The sequence below is a fragment of the Canis aureus genome, chromosome 31 (genome assembly GCF_053574225.1).
Source record: "Canis aureus isolate CA01 chromosome 31, VMU_Caureus_v.1.0, whole genome shotgun sequence".
NCBI classification, from domain to species: Eukaryota; Metazoa; Chordata; class Mammalia; order Carnivora; family Canidae; genus Canis; species Canis aureus.
In genome coordinates, this window is record NC_135641.1 from 21,015,816 (window position 1) to 21,032,606 (window position 16,791).

Sequence of the window (16,791 nt, forward strand, 5' to 3'; positions counted from 1 at the left end):
CAGGATCATGAGTTCAAGCGCAAGTTGGGCTCTGCATTGGGCATGGAACCTACTTAAGAAAACTAAGTCATTTAATCATTCCATTGTGACTTCAGGTTCCTCTTTGGAGAAGTAAAGCATTATAATAAAACCTGCCCTCTGTTTTTTTTTTTTTTTTTTTAAGATTTTATTTACTTATTCATGAGAGACAGAGAGAGAGAGAGAAAGAGAGAGGCAGAGACACAGGCAGAGGGAGAAGCCGGCTCCATGCAAGGAGCCCGACGTGGGACTTGATCCGGGACTCGATCCCGGGACTCAATCCCAGGACTCCAGGATCAGGCCCTGGGCTGAAAGTGGCGCTAAACTTCTGAGCCACCCAAGGATTCCCCCAAAATGAGCATGTTTAAAGAAATCACAATCCCCAGAATTTATCAGAAAGCTTGTAATTTCATCTTTGTGGATTTCTCCCGGTAAACCCACTGAGCAACTGGTGCTCAGAGGCATAAATGCTTACTGCTTAATGGTATTGCTTATCCTAACCCCCTTAAGAAAGAAGGGAACAACCTAGAGTTTGCATTTACAACCCACACTTTATGTGTGGAAAATTATATGTTCTCTCAGTCATTATATCATTCAGTAATTCACATTTGAGGGCTTCCAATTTGTTTGACTCTTCTACAAAAGACAAAATTCTTCTGGCAGATGGCCGTCATCTGCCCACCCCAGACTGCAGAAAGCCCTTCACACGAAGCCAGCAGAAGTGGGCTTCATGCTGCATCCATCATTGCTTTAAAAGGACTTGCTTTTTTCTCTTCACATCTTTGGAAATATATTGTCTAATACAGCATCACCTGATGTAGGAAAGATGTTGCCGTTTGAAGCTGACGGCCAAGAAAGAATTCTTGAGATGTCTTTAGTGCAAAAAGGTGTTTTGGGTTTTTTTAAGATTTTATTTTTTTATTCATGAGAGTCATACAGAGAGAGGCAGAGACACAGGCAGAGGGAGGAGAAGCAGGCTCCACGCAGGGAGCCCAATGCGGGACTCAATCCCGGGGAATCCGGGATCAGGCCCTGAGCCAAAGACAGACATTCAACTGCTGATCTACCCAGGTGTCCCCAAAAAGGTGGTTTTATTAAAGGTCAGGACCCGTGGGCAGAAGGAGCTGCACTGGGGTCATGAGGGGTGGCCCATTATATACCTTCAATTTGGGAGAGGGTTAGGTATCATGTAACTCTAAGGAATTCTGGAAGCAAGGATCTTGAGGGAATTGTTGGGAAAAGGTCATTTATTACTAATAAAACGTGAGTCATGAGATCCTTCAGATGTATATTGGTGGGTCATATGCTTGGGGGATGATTGCCAACATGTATCTTATGGCACAGAGGTAAAGGAAGTTTCCAAAGGAGTTTTTTTTTTTTTTTAATTTTTATTTATTTATGATAGTCACAAAGAGAGAGAGAAAGAGAGGCAGAGACATAGGCAGAGGGAGAAGCAGGCTCCATGCACCGAGAGCCCGATGTGGGATTCGATCCCGGGTCTCCAGGATCGCGCCCTGGGCCAAAGGCAGGCGCTAAACCACTGCGCCACCCAGGGATCCCCCAAAGGAGTTTTTTATATTAAAGGAGACTTACAGGGTTCTAGGGGGTTGGGCTGAAATTGCCTTTTGCCCTTAGCAAAGTACCAACATCCAGGCAGTTGAGTCCCTAGAGGAAGGTCACTCTGCCTGTTTCTAGAACTTGTCTTTGGGCTGCAGGCAGCAGTAAGGAAATTTCATTTTCTTTTGCTTTTGTTTCCCACATCATCATTGATGAAAATAATGCAGCATCTCCTAGGCTGCCTCCTCCTCCCTTACTGCCTGCCAGCCCCCTCCCACTCCACACTAATCCTGCCAGGTTTCTTTTCTCTCATACTTGCTCTTTGGTGATCTCATCCGTTGCCTTTGGTGCCTGACATTTCTAGCCTAGATCCTGGGCCCCCAACTTGAGGGTCTCATCAGTCTTAAGCTGAGCATGTGTGAAATGGGATATCCAAATGCATGCTGGCGAGCTGGTGAATGAGTGGGACTTGAAGGCCCCAGAGGCCAGAATCCTTCTCACCAGGAGACCCAGCCCAACAGGTGACCTGTCAGTAACAGTCGGTGGCCTTTTGTCACTGTAGAGATTGTCTGTGGATCTGTTGTCCCTACTCTTGAGAGTCCCCAGAGCTCTTAAGGGTGGAGACCCCTCCTGCTCATCTCCAGCTCCCTTGAAGGCCCTGCCCCAACGCCTTGCACAGAGTGAATCCGTATTAACTGCTGGTCCAGTTGAAGTTTTGCTCAGCGCTGCCCACATTCATCCAATGTTCAGACTCTCATTCCAAGAAGCTTCAGCCACAGACAAAGGCCCCTGTGTACTTCTCCCTTGGAGCCGGCAAGGCCCAGAGCAGACACTGGAGGCACACTAGTCCCTTTCCTCCGGCTCTCGCCTCTGCGCCTGTGGTTTGGCATCCTTTGGCATCCTCCCTCAATTCCAGGACCTTGGCAGCTGCGTGAAAGCATCATAGGTATGGCCAGAACGGAAAGCTGTAGGGAACTGATGGCACACAGAGGCGCTTACCTGCAGGTCATTCTCAGAACCCATCATCTTCCTTTCCTTCCTCCTCTACCCTGGGGACCCTCCCCCCACACCCCGTGGTCATCTCCTTCCACCTCAACACACAGGGGCTCCTCTGATGTGCTCATCTAACCCTCCAGTGGGACCTCACAGGGATGGGGACAGTCTTGCAGGCAGGCCCTGCTCCTGAGACCCTCCTTGGCCCAGCAGAGCTGAGACGGTGAGCCTCTCAGGGTTGGGGGGTGGGAGTGAGGCTGGCTGGGGCTTCCCCTCCATGCTGCGGGTGTTCCGACAGCCCCAGGGACAGTGACTGGCTCCCTGACAATGACTCCTCAGCATCATCTCTTCTCCCCTCCCACCTACAGATCTGACACAGGCTTCATACCCCCAGGGCTCTGCGGGGTTCTGGCAAGTTCCAGGGAGCTGCTTCTCACTCCACCTCCTTCTCCTACTCAGGAGGGCATACCCAACTTGAGTAAATGAGTGACATTTGTGAGGGACAATCTTGAATGCCGTCTGGTTATTGCTTATATATTTTTTAAAATATTTTATCCATTTATTCATAGAGACAGAGAGAGGCAGAGACACAGGCAGAGGGAGAAGCAGGCTCCACACAGAGAGCCTGAGGTGGGACTCGATCCAGGGTCTCCAGGATCACACCCTGGGCTGCAGGCAGCACTAAACTGCTGCGCCACCAGGGCTACCCTGGTTATTGCTTATATTTTAAAAAGACAACTGGCACCAGCCTTGCCAGAGCTATTGAAACTGAGCAAAATGACTTGGGTCCGTGATGGGGTGGTACATCTGTAACATTACAGAGCATGGAAATGTTCAGAAAATAGTTAGTGGCTATGGTACGGGGATGCATGCCTGGCCCAGACACAGTCATTTGTGTTAGAAATTTTGTACTTAGTTAAGTTTGGTTGTGCTGATATTTAAGGGACAACTAGAATATCATTCTCTATGGCCCTTTTTTTTAACAGATTTTATTTATTTATTCATGAGACACACACACACACACACACACAGAGAGAGAGAGAGAGAGAGAGAAGCAGAGACACAGGCAGAGGGAGAAGCAGGCTCCATGCAGGGAGCCCGACGTGGGACTTGATCACAGAACTCCAGGATCAGGCCCTGAGCTGAAGGCAGCGCTAAAGCTGGGCAACCCGGGCTGCTCTCTATGTCCCTTTTATTAGTAAATCATTACTAAGTTCTCATTGTGGAGTGTATGTGGTTCAAATCCCATTCAAAACAATGCTGAAAAGCAGTTATAAATCTATCTGGAACTTCTAAGGGATATTTTAAAATGTGAGTTGGTTGTTTTTTTTCAACGTTGAGAAGGTGAAAGGAGATGTTTGGAAAAACAAGGTTGTCCTGTTATGCAGATAGATTCTTTAAGTAAAGGGGAGTCTCTGTTAATAGCTCTCCTCCTGTTACAGGCTCTACTTTCCCACGTAAATACAGGCACTTAATGGGAGAGGCAGATGGCTTTTCCTGCATTGGCTGAGTTTTTACTACTTTTAACTCAAAATAATCTTTATGCCAAAGTGGTCCATCTTGGAGCAGCTTGCCCTGGGCCCCTGCCCATGTCTTTTGGGAGTAAAGGGACAGATTAGTAGAATAATGGACTATCTGCTTGGTCCATAAAGATGAAAATGGGCATAGAAAAGGCAGCAGGCTCTTCTAAACATTTCTGGAATATTAAATAGTCATGTTTCTCACCCATGAGCATTTTTGTACTAAATCCACTTTTGCTTCTGTGTAACCCAGCTGAGAGCACATTGATCATTTCAGTGGGTTGTTTTCTTTATTGAAGATTATTTCATTACTTGGATACCTTCCACCCCCTATCCCGCCGCGCCTGCTAGGAATTACTGCCAGGGCAATTTTCTCCCGCGTGTTGAAGCAAGGATGGTTTTTCCACTAGTTCCCATCTGCACTACTTCAGGAATCTCCATGGTGTAGGGGGAATGCCCTCTCATTCAGCATCTTGCTGTGTTTGGACCGCAGGCGTGCGGCACACTCTGACTCGGGTTTTTTGTGCCCAAGATTACGTATCCGAGAAACCACCAAGGAGCCGACACCGATGCAAACACACGAGGGTTTATTTACAAGCTCGAGCTTGGGTCCAAGTACAACCCGACACAGTGGAGCAGGGACTTGGAGCCTGAGGTGGGTTCCAGCTTAGTTTTATGGGCTGGTCTAGGGGACCTCCAGAAGGGGGGGAGGAATTTTTCAAGTTCTGTTTACATTCTGATATGGGGCTTTCAAGGGCATTGAGCTCTGTTCTCATTCTAATATGGGGCTTCACTGACTAAGGTGAAGTTCAGCTCTTATTCCCAGGGGCCTGGGATGGCTGTACTTGTGCTAACACTGAACTTAAGGTGGAATGGCCTTAATTTTCTCGGCCTCCACAGGGTTCAGGCCAGGGTCCTTAGAGCCTAGGCACAAACAGGTGAGGGCTTGCTGCCGGCTCCTGTCTCTAAACCTGCCGTGCAGACCTGTTGCAGAGCTCGGCTGCAGAGCCAGAAGTTGGCTACCCGCTTGCCTTTTCCTAATGGTCTCTCTCCTTAGAACCTGGAATTGACCTCTTTTTTTTTCTTTTCTTTTCTTTCCTTCTTCTTCTTCTTTTTTTTTTTAATTTTAATTCCACTACAGTTACCATAAAGTGTTATATTAGTTTCAGGTGCACAATACTGGAGTTGATCTCTTAGCCCACAGCTGAACCTCAGCTGAATCACGTCACTACTATGAGTTGTCATTTCAGTGGTCTGCTGGCAAATGCTTCAAAACCGGCTCTCAAGGGATGGGAGGGGAAAGGGTGTTGACTTACAGTATTTGCTGATTTCATTTTTTAAAAAGATTTTATTTATTTATTTATTCATGAGAGACACAGAGAGAAAGAGGGGAGCAGGGACACAGGCAGAGTGAGAAGCAGGCTCCATGCAGGGAGACCCATGCGGGACTCGATCCTGGGACTCGATCCTGGGACTCCAGGATCACACCCTGAGCTAATGGCAGGCACTAAACTGCTGAGCCACCCAGGGATCCCCTATTTGCTGATTTCATGGGGGTAAATACTCCCGCCAATGCCAATTTCAAACTGCCAACGTCAAATCTCATGCGGGAAACAAATGCAGAAGAGAAATTATTTAGTTTCCCTACTACCTATGGCCCCATTGGCAAGTCCTTGAAATGGACAGAGTGACATTATTCTGGGAGCTCCACTGCCTCGATTATTGTTTAGTAAACCCTCACTTAGGAGACCCTTTAGATGTATATCTAAAGTGGGTCATATGCTTGGAGGATGATTGCCAACATGTTATCTTGGGTTGGGGGTAGAGATAAAGGGAGCTTCCAAAGGAATTTTTATATGTTAAAGTAGACTTACAGGATCTTGGGGTTGGGCTAAAATTGCCTCTTGCCCTTAGCAAAGTATCAACATCCAGCAGTTGAGTCCCTAGAGGAAGGTCCCTCGGCTCTTTTCAAGGACTTGTCAATGGGCTGTATGTAGTAAAGAAAGGTAATAATTTTTCTTCTGCCTTTGTTTCTCACATCATCATGACTGAGGGTTTACTAAATAATAATATATGACCTTTCCCAACAATAGCTAGCCCCCTCAGGATCCTGGAAACCTTGTTTCCAAAATACCTGGAAGACTTAATTTTCCTTAACTTCCTCCCAACTTGAAGATATATCATCACCAGCCCTCACGACCCCATTGCAGCTCTTTCTTCCCATGGGGCCTGTCCTCGTGCTTTAATAAAACCACCTTTTTGTTTTATTTTTATTTTTTTAAATTTTATTTATTTATGATAGGCACACAGCGGAGAGAGAGAGAGAGAGAGAGAGAGAGAGAGAGAGAGAGGCAGAGACACAGGCAGAGGGAGAAGCAGGCTCCATGCACCGGGAGCCCGACGTGGGATTCGATCCCGGGTCTCCAAGATCATGCCCTGGGCCAAAGGCAGGCGCTAAACCGCTGCACCACCCAGGGATCCCTAAAACCACCTTTTTGTACCAAAGACGTCTCAAGAATTCTTTCTTGGCCGTTGGCTTCGAACCCTAACATCTTTCCTACATCAAAGTCATTTAGTTGTAGTAGAGCTGGTAAGAAATATGTGCCATTGGCTCTTCTGAGATAGTCCCAGAGACTCCAGCACACCACCGCTTCCTCTTCAGTGAAACAAGAATCATGATTAGAACATATTCTTGCTCACAGAAATATTTCTGACTTATTCGATCATTCATTTTTTTCAATAATGCATTTATGGAGAATCTATGTCAAAATCAGTGCTAGGTGCTGGAGATGGAGGAGCTCACTGCTGAGATTGTGGCTCAAACAAAATAACACACACCAGGGAAAGACTCCACCTTCTTGATCCTTAAAATACTATACAAATGTAAATTAACTTGAATTAGATTTAAAAACATGGGTTTACAAAGGGCTTCGTCTGTCCAAAAGGGCTCTATGAAGAGCTATTTTGTTTTGTTTTGTTTTGTTTTTTTGTTGTTTTATGAAAAGCTATTTTGTAAATATTAGTATAATGAGACATTGAAGAAAATAGATCTACAGGAACTTTAATAATTTATGTATCTCCTACCCACTTCCAAAAAGCATTTGCAGTAGTTTGGTATGTAAAAACAATTAGAAATATAAGAGCAAGTCCCACCATCACAAAGATAAAATGAGACACAAAAGGAGAAAGGAAGGAAGTGATGACAGAAGGAGCAAGTGAGCCATACTTTCAACTGTAAGCCTCTTAAAGCCAGGGGAGTGTTTATACTCATCAAGTTTTTTTCTTAGTGCTTAAAATATCTTTGGTTCCAACATGATCGTTGCGTGAGTCTGTAGCATTCATTTTGCTACCATTTACACTTCTGAGAATTTATTGCATAATTACCGAACACCTCGTTGAAACAGAAGAAAGATGTAGAAGTAAGAGCATCTTTTCCTAAGTCAGAGCCCTCGGGGCCTCTTCTGTGCTTAATGGCACGGGCTCCTGGAGCCTTGTCTGCTCTGCTGGCCGAATGAGTCTCCCATACCTTCCCTTGGGCTCCTGCATCAAGTCTACACTGTAGCCTGGCAGGACAGGCTACTCCTCCATCTGGGGTGCCCCTGCCTCCCTGAGTGCCCATCCAGCCCCTGCCTCCCTGGGTGCCCATCCAGCCCCTGCTCCAGCAGCGTGGCTCCTGCCAGGCCCCACTCATGTTTCCTTCTTCCTGGACCCCCCTGTCTCCCCCTTACCTCTTACAGAGGACAGCTCAGGTTCCACCTTCTCCAGGACATCTCCAGCCCATGCTGATTCCCCTTCTCCTTACTGTTTTGGGGCGCTTTGCGGTTACACATTTGGTATTTAGTTCATTGAGGATGTGAAGGAATGAAAAGCAAGGTGTGATTAGAGCAAAGACCATATGACAAAATATTTCAGAAATACATTTATAGAATAATCTTTTTTTTTTCATTTATAGAATAATCTTAGAGTGGGGAGGGCTATTAAAAATGATCTAGCCCAGCTCTTTTACACATAAAGGAACTGAGACCTGAGAAGAGAAGTGACTGGCTCGAGGTTCTCCAGTAGGTTAGCAATAGAGCTGGAACCGCAGTCCCTGAATCTCAGTATTTTATAACACTAGTTTCATTTTGTGTTTCACTTAATAGCCAGCAACTAGGACTTAAGATATTCAGCAATTCAGGCCCCAAACATTATGATTTGGGGAAAAGAACTGTGAAGTCAGGAGCACCTGGGTGGCTCAGTGGTTGAGCATCTGCCTTTGGCTCAGGGCATGATTCCAGGGTCCTGGGATCAAGTCCCTCTTCGGGCTCCCCGAGGGGAGCCTGCTTCTCCCTCTGCCTTGTCTCTACCTCTCTCTCTGTCTCCCATGAATAAATAAATAAAATCTCAAAAGAAAAAGAACAGTGAAGTCAGTGAAAGGCAGGACATCTCAATTTCCATCCTAACTTTCCAAAGTTACAAATCACTTCAGGGCTTTGGGCCTTTGTTGTTTCATCTGTAAAAGGGGGGGATGCGCTGGATGGCCTTTAAGGTTCTATCTGCTTCTGTCACTCTATAAACCTACCATAGTTGGCCCAGCCCTCCCACAGAACTCCTGGGAGAGGGTACATCTCTAGCCTCTGCTCCCTCCTTCACCCTGGTCCCCAGCCAACCCCTCCCCCCCCACCCCACATTTCCCCACCTGAGCTCCTCCCTTCTTTTTTTAAAACTCTGCTCAAACTGCTAACACTTAACATTGCCAGTGTCTTCCCCCTACCCCTGGCTAAATTAGATGTCCCTCCAGCTAATGTAAAATCTTGGGTAAATATCACTATCACCTTCTTGTTCTATATTATCATAATTTTTTCTTATCTCGTCTAGTAGCATAAGAACTTACTAAAAAGTCTGGGAATGTGTCTGGCTCATTGTTCTATCTTAAGTACCTATAAATATGTGTGTCTCATAGCAAGAGTCAATAAATATTTGGTGAATGAGCTGAATTATTTTAGACCAGGAAACAGGATCAAGTCTGTGGTACTGATTTTGGCTGAATCTGTGAAAAGAGACAGCTTGACTGAAGGCTGGGACTGGAACTGAACTAGGATGATTCGAGGATGATTAAACTATGAAAGATGTGGAAAATGGTCACAGAACACTGGCCTAAGTCAGGGCTCAGCAAACTTTTTTTGTAAAGGGCCATATAGTAAATATATTAGGCTTTGCAGACCATATGATCTTACCACGATAGCACAAAAACAGCTAGACAATATGGAAACAAATAGGCGTGTCTGTGTTTCCATAAAACTTTACATATAAAGAGACATTTAAATTCCATATAATTTTCACACATCACAAAATATTCTTTTAGTTTTTTCAATTATTTAAAAATATATGGGGAGGGATCCCTGGGTGGCGCAGCGGTTTGGCACCTGCCTTTGGCCCAGGGCGCGATCCTGGAGACCCGGGATCGAATCCCACATCGGGCTCCCGGTGCATGGAGCCTGCTTCTCCCTCTGCCTTTGTTTCTGGCTCTCTCTGTCTCTCAGTCTTTCATGAATAAATAAATAAATAAAATCTTTAAAAAAAAAATTAAAAAAAATAAAAATATATGGGGAGCCTGGCTGGCTCAGTCGTAGAATATATGACTTTTGATCGCAGGGTTGTGAGTTCAAGCCCCACACTTAGTGTGTAGTAATCTCTAGTGTAGAGATTACTTAAAAATAAAATTTTTAACAAACAAACCAAAATATATAAACCATTCTTAGCTTGCGGGCTATACAAACACAGGGAGTACATGGGTTAAAAGTGTTATATCGGTGTAATTTATAAAATTAATACTGCACTATGATTATTCTAAGGAAATTCCCACTGAAGTATTTAGGGGCAAAGGGTCCTGAGGAATGCAACTATGCTATATAGGACATAGTAATTAGAAATCCAGATTGTTGAGATTTTTTTTCGCATAATTTAGAAAGGATCATGGGATTCTAGTGTGGGGTGTCTTTCTAAGAACAAAACAGGGAGAAATAATAATACAATAAACTATAGAAAATAAAAGACAAATGAAAAACTGGGGAAATAGTTTGCCTCATATATGACAAAAGGTTGGTAGCCTCAATGTGTAATGAGCCCTTGCAGATTAATAAATAAAAGATAAACAAAGGCAGTTCACAGAAGTAGGAAAATATGTTCAACTTCTTCAGTTATCAAAGAAATTCACGTTATAACAAGATAGAATGGCTTTGTGTGTGTATGAATATATATACATATATATACATATGTACATATATGTGTGTGTGTGTATATATATATATTCTAATAGAGACCACACCAAGTTTCTCTTGGAGGAAATGGTGATTGTTTTAACATGAGACAGAACCCCAGGGTAGAAAGAATGTATGGTTTAGCAAGGGGGCTTCTTTCATAATTCCTGTAGAATATACAGGTTTTAACCAGTGCAAAAACTCAAGACCTCTAATAGTATCTTAAGGAGCAGGATCTCTGGCCCCTCTGTGGTCAGAATATGGTGGGGACCTCTTGAAGTGGCTTTAGCTGTGTTCTAATAACACATGACACTATGATCTACTGACACTGAAGTTTGAACTTCATATAATTTTCATGTCATGAAATATATGCTTCTGATTTTTTTTCAACCATTTACAAATGTAAACACCATTCTTAGCTTGTAAGCTATACAAAAATGGGCTTTTGGTCCACTGGGTATTTTTGCTGACTCCTGAGGTAGAAAAAAGAAGGGGGTGGATTTCCGGAAACTGCAAAGGCTAATCTTTTCTTAGCTGTAGACTTGTGTTAAAAAAAAAGAAAGGAAGAAACTAAATGAGGTTAGCAAGAGAAATCATGAGGGAAAAGAGTGTGTAGGGCTCTGCAGGCCTTGGGAGAACCTTGGCTTTAGGGAAGTGGCAAGACATTACAGGCTTTTAAGCAGCATATTCAAAAACTTCTATACTCGCTCCATAGGCTTCTGCCCAAGAGAGTCCCCCCCAGCATTTCTGATTCAGTCTCTACTTCCCTGAGCAGAATGTTGGCTGCGGAGATAAGGCCCAGTAAATGACCTTAACGACTCAGTGGGATTGCCTTTGTATCTTCCCACACTCAAGACACCTCTGTCAAGAGTGGTTGTAAGGAGTAAATGAGGATTAAATAATAATAAAAGCCCCTAGCACCGTGCCTGGCACCTGGCAGATGCTGAATAAAGGGCCCAGGGCTGACTCATTTGGATACTTGATTATATCGGAAAGGAAGGAACCTTTTTGCTTCCAGTGATTATAATTACAGGTTTCTCGGTCATACAGTTTCTGCTTTTTTGTTTCTGGACTGGCTTTGTGCTGATTCACTTATCCCGATGTTTGCTCCTTCTTTGTGCAAGAAGTACCGAGCTCTGTCGAATTGCTGTCCCTGCCAAGAATGAAAACCTGGGCATCCAAAAGTGGTCTCTTTCTGGAGGCCAGCCTCACAGACACTTGGTCACCCAAATTCTTCATGTGGCCAGTATAGTCACATTTGAAATCCTTGAATCAGAAGCCTTAATGACAAAATGTTCATGCAACAAAATGACAGCGCTTTTTAAATAACTGAAAGCAACACTTTCTAGTCTGTCTGTGCAGAAGAGATGAGATGAAGCTCTTAGCACAGCACGTGGCTCAGGGTCCCAGTTCACTCATTACTAACCGGTACCATCAACAGTTTGTTCCTCAAAGATGAAAACACCTGGGCTTGGAGCTTCGGACAGGGAAATGGCACACCTCCTTTTGTGTTAGGCCCCTTAAAAAGCTGTGCATATGTAAAATAAAAGTAAACATATTTTTTGGAAGGAAAACAAGATTTAGAGGGAACCAAAACAAAAATACAGTTCCCTCGACCTTACACCCGCATGGGAGAGTGGCCTCGGAGCTAGGTACTAGTGTGATCCCACCCCGCCATCTAGTGGACAATAAGGAGAACCCCAGACTTAGAGCAAAGTAATTCATCTCGTCATGACATTTGTTTCACAGTCTGGAATTCACTGAAAATGTGTTTTGTAATCGGGATAATTTAAATTCCCTATTATATTCACTAGTTACAAGCTTCTATTCAATTAGTTAAAGCAAAATGACAGTGCTGGTATTTAAAAAAGACTAAGGCCAAACACTAAATTTCCTAAGTCATGCAGCGCTGAAGAAGGTCTGCCTAGGAAAGAGAGAATGGTCCCCAGGTCTCATCAGCATGAATTTCCATGGCCCACCATTCTCATTCATCTGGTACTTTTCTGTCAACACATTTTGTGTTTATTCTGGCGCGTGGGCTGGGAGTGCCCCCAGAGACCAGGGGTATGTCTTCCCTGCAGACTGCTGGACACTGGCCAGGACCAGAGTCATTCCATTCATTTTCCAAGAATGCAACTATCCTTTGTAGCCAGGGTGAATGCTTGGCAAGGGCCCATGTTCTTGGTTTGGTTTGGTGTGTGTGTTTCCTCTCCTTTTATTATTAAGGCTCTTCATGACAAACAACCAGCTTCTTTCCCTAGGTGTTTATTTCTTTTTTGTCTAGGATGAAAACAATAGTAGCCCAGTCTCCCCCAAAACTCACTCATAGCAGCACACCTGAAGTATTCAGAGTGGTCCTGAGACCCTCTAGTGAGTATGCGAGTAATTATGATTAACAATGATCATCCCATGTGTTATTTTTTAGTTCCCAGGCACTGTGAGTTATATGCATTTTTGCTAATCCTCACATCAATCTTGCAAAATAAGTAGTATCACCTCCCTTTTGCAGATAAACTGATGCTCAGAGAGGCTACATGGCTTACCCAAGATCACACAGCTAGCAAATGAGTGGCAAAGTCAGAACTGCACTCAGGTCTCACTGGCTCCAAGGCCCCTGCTCCTACCACTGCACAATGTGCCTTTCATTAATCACTCATGTGACTGCCAGACCCGGGGGTCCCCTTAGGGCTGTCACCTCTATAGTCCCTATGACTTAGTACCTGAGACCCCCTAAGAGCCCATGGCCAGTGAATCCAGGAGGAAGGGATTCGATGTGCAAATGACAGACATACAGCAAAACTCTGACTGTGAGATGCACTTTCTCCCCTGCACTTCCAGCTTAGACTGAGGGACGTTCTCGGAGGTTTGCTGGTTCTGAGAATTCTGAGGTTCTTCCGGGAGCCATGGGGGATACTGGGTGAAGAGAGTAGAGTCTCTGCTGCCAAGAGCCCCGGGGCCCATGGGGGAGACATAGGAGGGCTCACAGAAGAAATTCTCCCTTGAAGGGTCTTGTGAGGTGATCGTGGGTGAACCCACCACCTCCACAGCCCCTCTCCTCCTCTGGCCCCAGAACAGAATAGGACAGAATAGAATAGAACACAACAGAATACAGTGGACTAGAGTAATAGAACAGATCAGATAGGACATCATACCCTGTAAGGGGACTATTGTTCCATAAAGTTGTTTTCATTTTAGAAGTGTATTATGTTAAAAAAAAAAAAAAAGAAGTGTATTATGTTGTGAACACTGCTGGATGTGAAACTGGCATCTCTTTGTGGCTGCACCCTAAGGAGTATAGACATCTCTAGTCTAGACTAAACTGGGGGCATCCTCCCCACCCTCGCTTGGTAGCAGGAATGAAGGAGGCCATGTGGTGACAGTCCCCAGCAAGGAGGTGGCATCTGGGGATTGTCAGTGCTGAGAGGATCATTTCTCTCTCCAGGCTTAGGCAGATCCTTCCTGAAGGCAGGGAATGGCCCAGATGACCCCGAAATGCTGCAGTCTAACCGTGGCCAAGTGTGTGAGGTCCTCTGTGCCAGCCCTGTGCCTGGCTGAGGATCCCCGTCCCCTCCTGCTGGGCCCACAGGAGAGGGGAAAGCAGCCACCAGTGCCTGGTCATCATTTTACCCCAGGTGCCACTTACCTGTGGAGTGGCTGGAATCGGCTGTCAGGTCTCTCAGTTGCAGCATTGTCCCCCAGCCCTGCCGCCCCCAAGCTGTGGGTGCTCCTTGGCTGCCAGAGGCCTCAGGGCCTGGCCCCACCCCTGGTTTTGCAGCGGGTGGCTCTGGGGTTCCTGGCCCACTGCTTTGTCAGGGCACTGAGGCCATGGCCCCTGGAGACTCAGGCCTTCTGTTCACACAGTGGTGGTTGGGGGAGGGTGGTCAAGGACAAGGCTTCTCCATTTCCTCCCTTCCAGCCTTCCAGCAAGACTGCCATTCCTCTTCCTCACGGTCTGCTCCTGGTGTAAGGGGGTCTGGGTTGGATGACTGCCCTAGAGAGGAGTCTCTGGGTGTTACTATAGATGTCCCCAGGTCACATCTGGAGGAGGGCAGGGGGAGGCACCTCCCTGAGCCAGCTTCTCCTCTGCTCTCTGCCCTTCACTCCACACATTGTAATCACTTGCTATGTAACAAATCCCCCCATATCTTCATAGCTTAAAACAACAAACATTTGTTACTTTATGGTTTCTTTTTTTAAAAAATATTTTATTTATTTATTCATGGAGACACAGAGAGAGAGGCAGAGGGAGAAGTAATCTCCCTACAGAGATCCTGATGTGGGACTTGATCCCAGGATCCCAGGACCACGACCTGAGCCAAGGGCAGATGCTCAACCACTGCGCCACCCAGGTGCCCCTACCTTATGGTTTCTGCCTTATGGTTTGTTACCTTATGGTCCCTAAAAGTTTTTGTTGTTGTTGTTGTTTTCTTTTTTTTTTTTACTGACTCCATCACATTATCCACATAGATACATGTGTCATCTGCAAATAAAAAATAATTTTAGGGACGCCTGGGTGGCTTAGCCATTGAGCGTCTGCCTTTGGCCCAGGGCGTGATCCCGGGATCCGGGATCGAGTTCCATATCAGGCTCTCCACGTGGAGCCTGCTTCTCCCTCTACCTAAGTCTCTGCCTCTCTCTCTTGCTGTGTCTCATGAATAAATAAAAATCTTTAAAAAAATAAAAACAAAAATAAATAAAAGTAATTTTAATTCTTCCTTTCCAGGCTGGATGTCCTTCAGTTTTTCTTCCTGTCAAGACAATTCAGTGGGGGAGAGAATAGATTTTCTAACAAATGATACTGGGACAACTGGGCATCTACTAACAAAAAAGCATGAAATTGGCCCTGTCTCTCACACTATACAGTAAATTTTTAATAAAAATTAACTCAAAATGGATCATAGACCTAAACATGAGAACAAAGACTGGAAAACTCTAAGATAAAAACACAGGAGTAAATTTTCAGGTCCTTGGGTTAGCCAATGATTCCTTAGATAAAACACCAAAAGCACAAGCAACAACAACAAAAAAAGTCCATCAAAAAATTTTAAAAAGATTTTATTTTATTTATTCTTGAGAGACACAGACAGAGAGAGAAGCAGAGACATAGGCAGAGGGAGGAGCAGGCTCCCTGCAAGGATCCTGATGCAGGACTCGAGCCTGGTTCCTAGGATCACGCCCTCAGCCCAAGGCAGACGCTCAACCACTGAGCCACCCAGGCATTCCAAGTCCATCAAATTTTTTACATGTCAAGCTCCAAAACACACAAAAAAGCAAAAAGACAATGCAGACACTGAGAGAAAAAGTTTGCAAATCATGTCTGATAATTCATATCCAAAATATACAGAAAATTCATACAATTCAATAAAAAATAAATAGCTCAATTTAAAAATGAACAAAAAATTTCAAGAGACATTTTTAAAATTTTTATTTTATTTGCATTCTATTAATTCACTTACAGTGTATTCAGTTTCAAGGTAGAGTTCAGTGATTCATCAGTTGTATATAACACCCAGTGCTCATTACATCATGCGCCCTCCTTATCGCCCATCCCCCCACCCTCTCCCCTACAGCCACCCTCAGTTTGTTTCTATGGTTAAAAGTTTCTTGTGGTTTGTTTCCCTCTCTGATTTCATCTTGTTTTATTTTTCCCTCCCTTCATCTATGCTCCTCTGTTTTGTTTATTAAATTTCACATGAGTGAAATCATATGATAATTGTCTTTCTCTGACTGACTTATTTGCTTAGCATAATATCCTCTAGTTCCATCCATATCACTCCAAATGGCAAGATTTCATTTTTTGATGGCTGAGTAGTAGTCCATTGTGTATATACATACCACATCTTCTTTATCCATTCATCTGTTGATGGACATTCAGGCTCTTTCCATAGTTGGCTATTTTTGACATTGCTGCGATAAACATTGGGGTGCAGGTGCCCCTTCCAATTACTACATTTGTATTCTTTAGATAAATACCTAGTCATGCAATTGCTAGGTCATAGGGTAGCTCTATTTCTCTCTTTTTGAGGAACCTCCATACTGTTTACCAGAGTGGCTCTACCAGTTTATATTCCCACCAACAGTGTTTGAGGGGTCCGCTTTCTCCAAATCCTTGCCAACATTTGTCATTTCTTGTTAATTTTATTTTTATTTTTTAAAGATTTTATTTATTTATTCATAGAGACAGAGAGAGAGGCAGAGACACAGGCAGAGGGAGAAGCAGGCATCATACAGAGAGCCTGACGTGGGACTCGATCCAGGGTCTCCAGGATCACACCCCAGGCTGCAGGACGCGCTAAAGCGCTGCGCCACTGGGGCTGCCCGTTTCTTGTTAATTTTAGACATTCTTACTGGTGGTGAGGTGGTATCTCACTGTTGGTTTTGATTTGTATTTCCCTGATGCTGAGTGATGTTGAGCATTTTTTCATGTGTCTGTATGTCTTCTTTGGAGAAATATCTGTTCATGT

The 16,791-nt window shown here is 44.5% G+C and overlaps 1 long non-coding RNA gene across 1 annotated transcript; it reads right to left on the minus strand.

The window, feature by feature from the left end:
- Positions 1–1,575: 1,575 nt before the first annotated feature.
- On the minus strand, positions 1,576–14,415 carry LOC144302214 (uncharacterized). The gene is made up of 3 exons (XR_013369062.1): positions 13,971–14,415; positions 7,817–7,902; positions 1,576–2,550 (listed from the first exon to the last, which is right to left on the minus strand). It is a non-coding gene; the product is annotated as an uncharacterized LOC144302214 (long non-coding RNA).
- Positions 14,416–16,791: the final 2,376 nt, after the last annotated feature.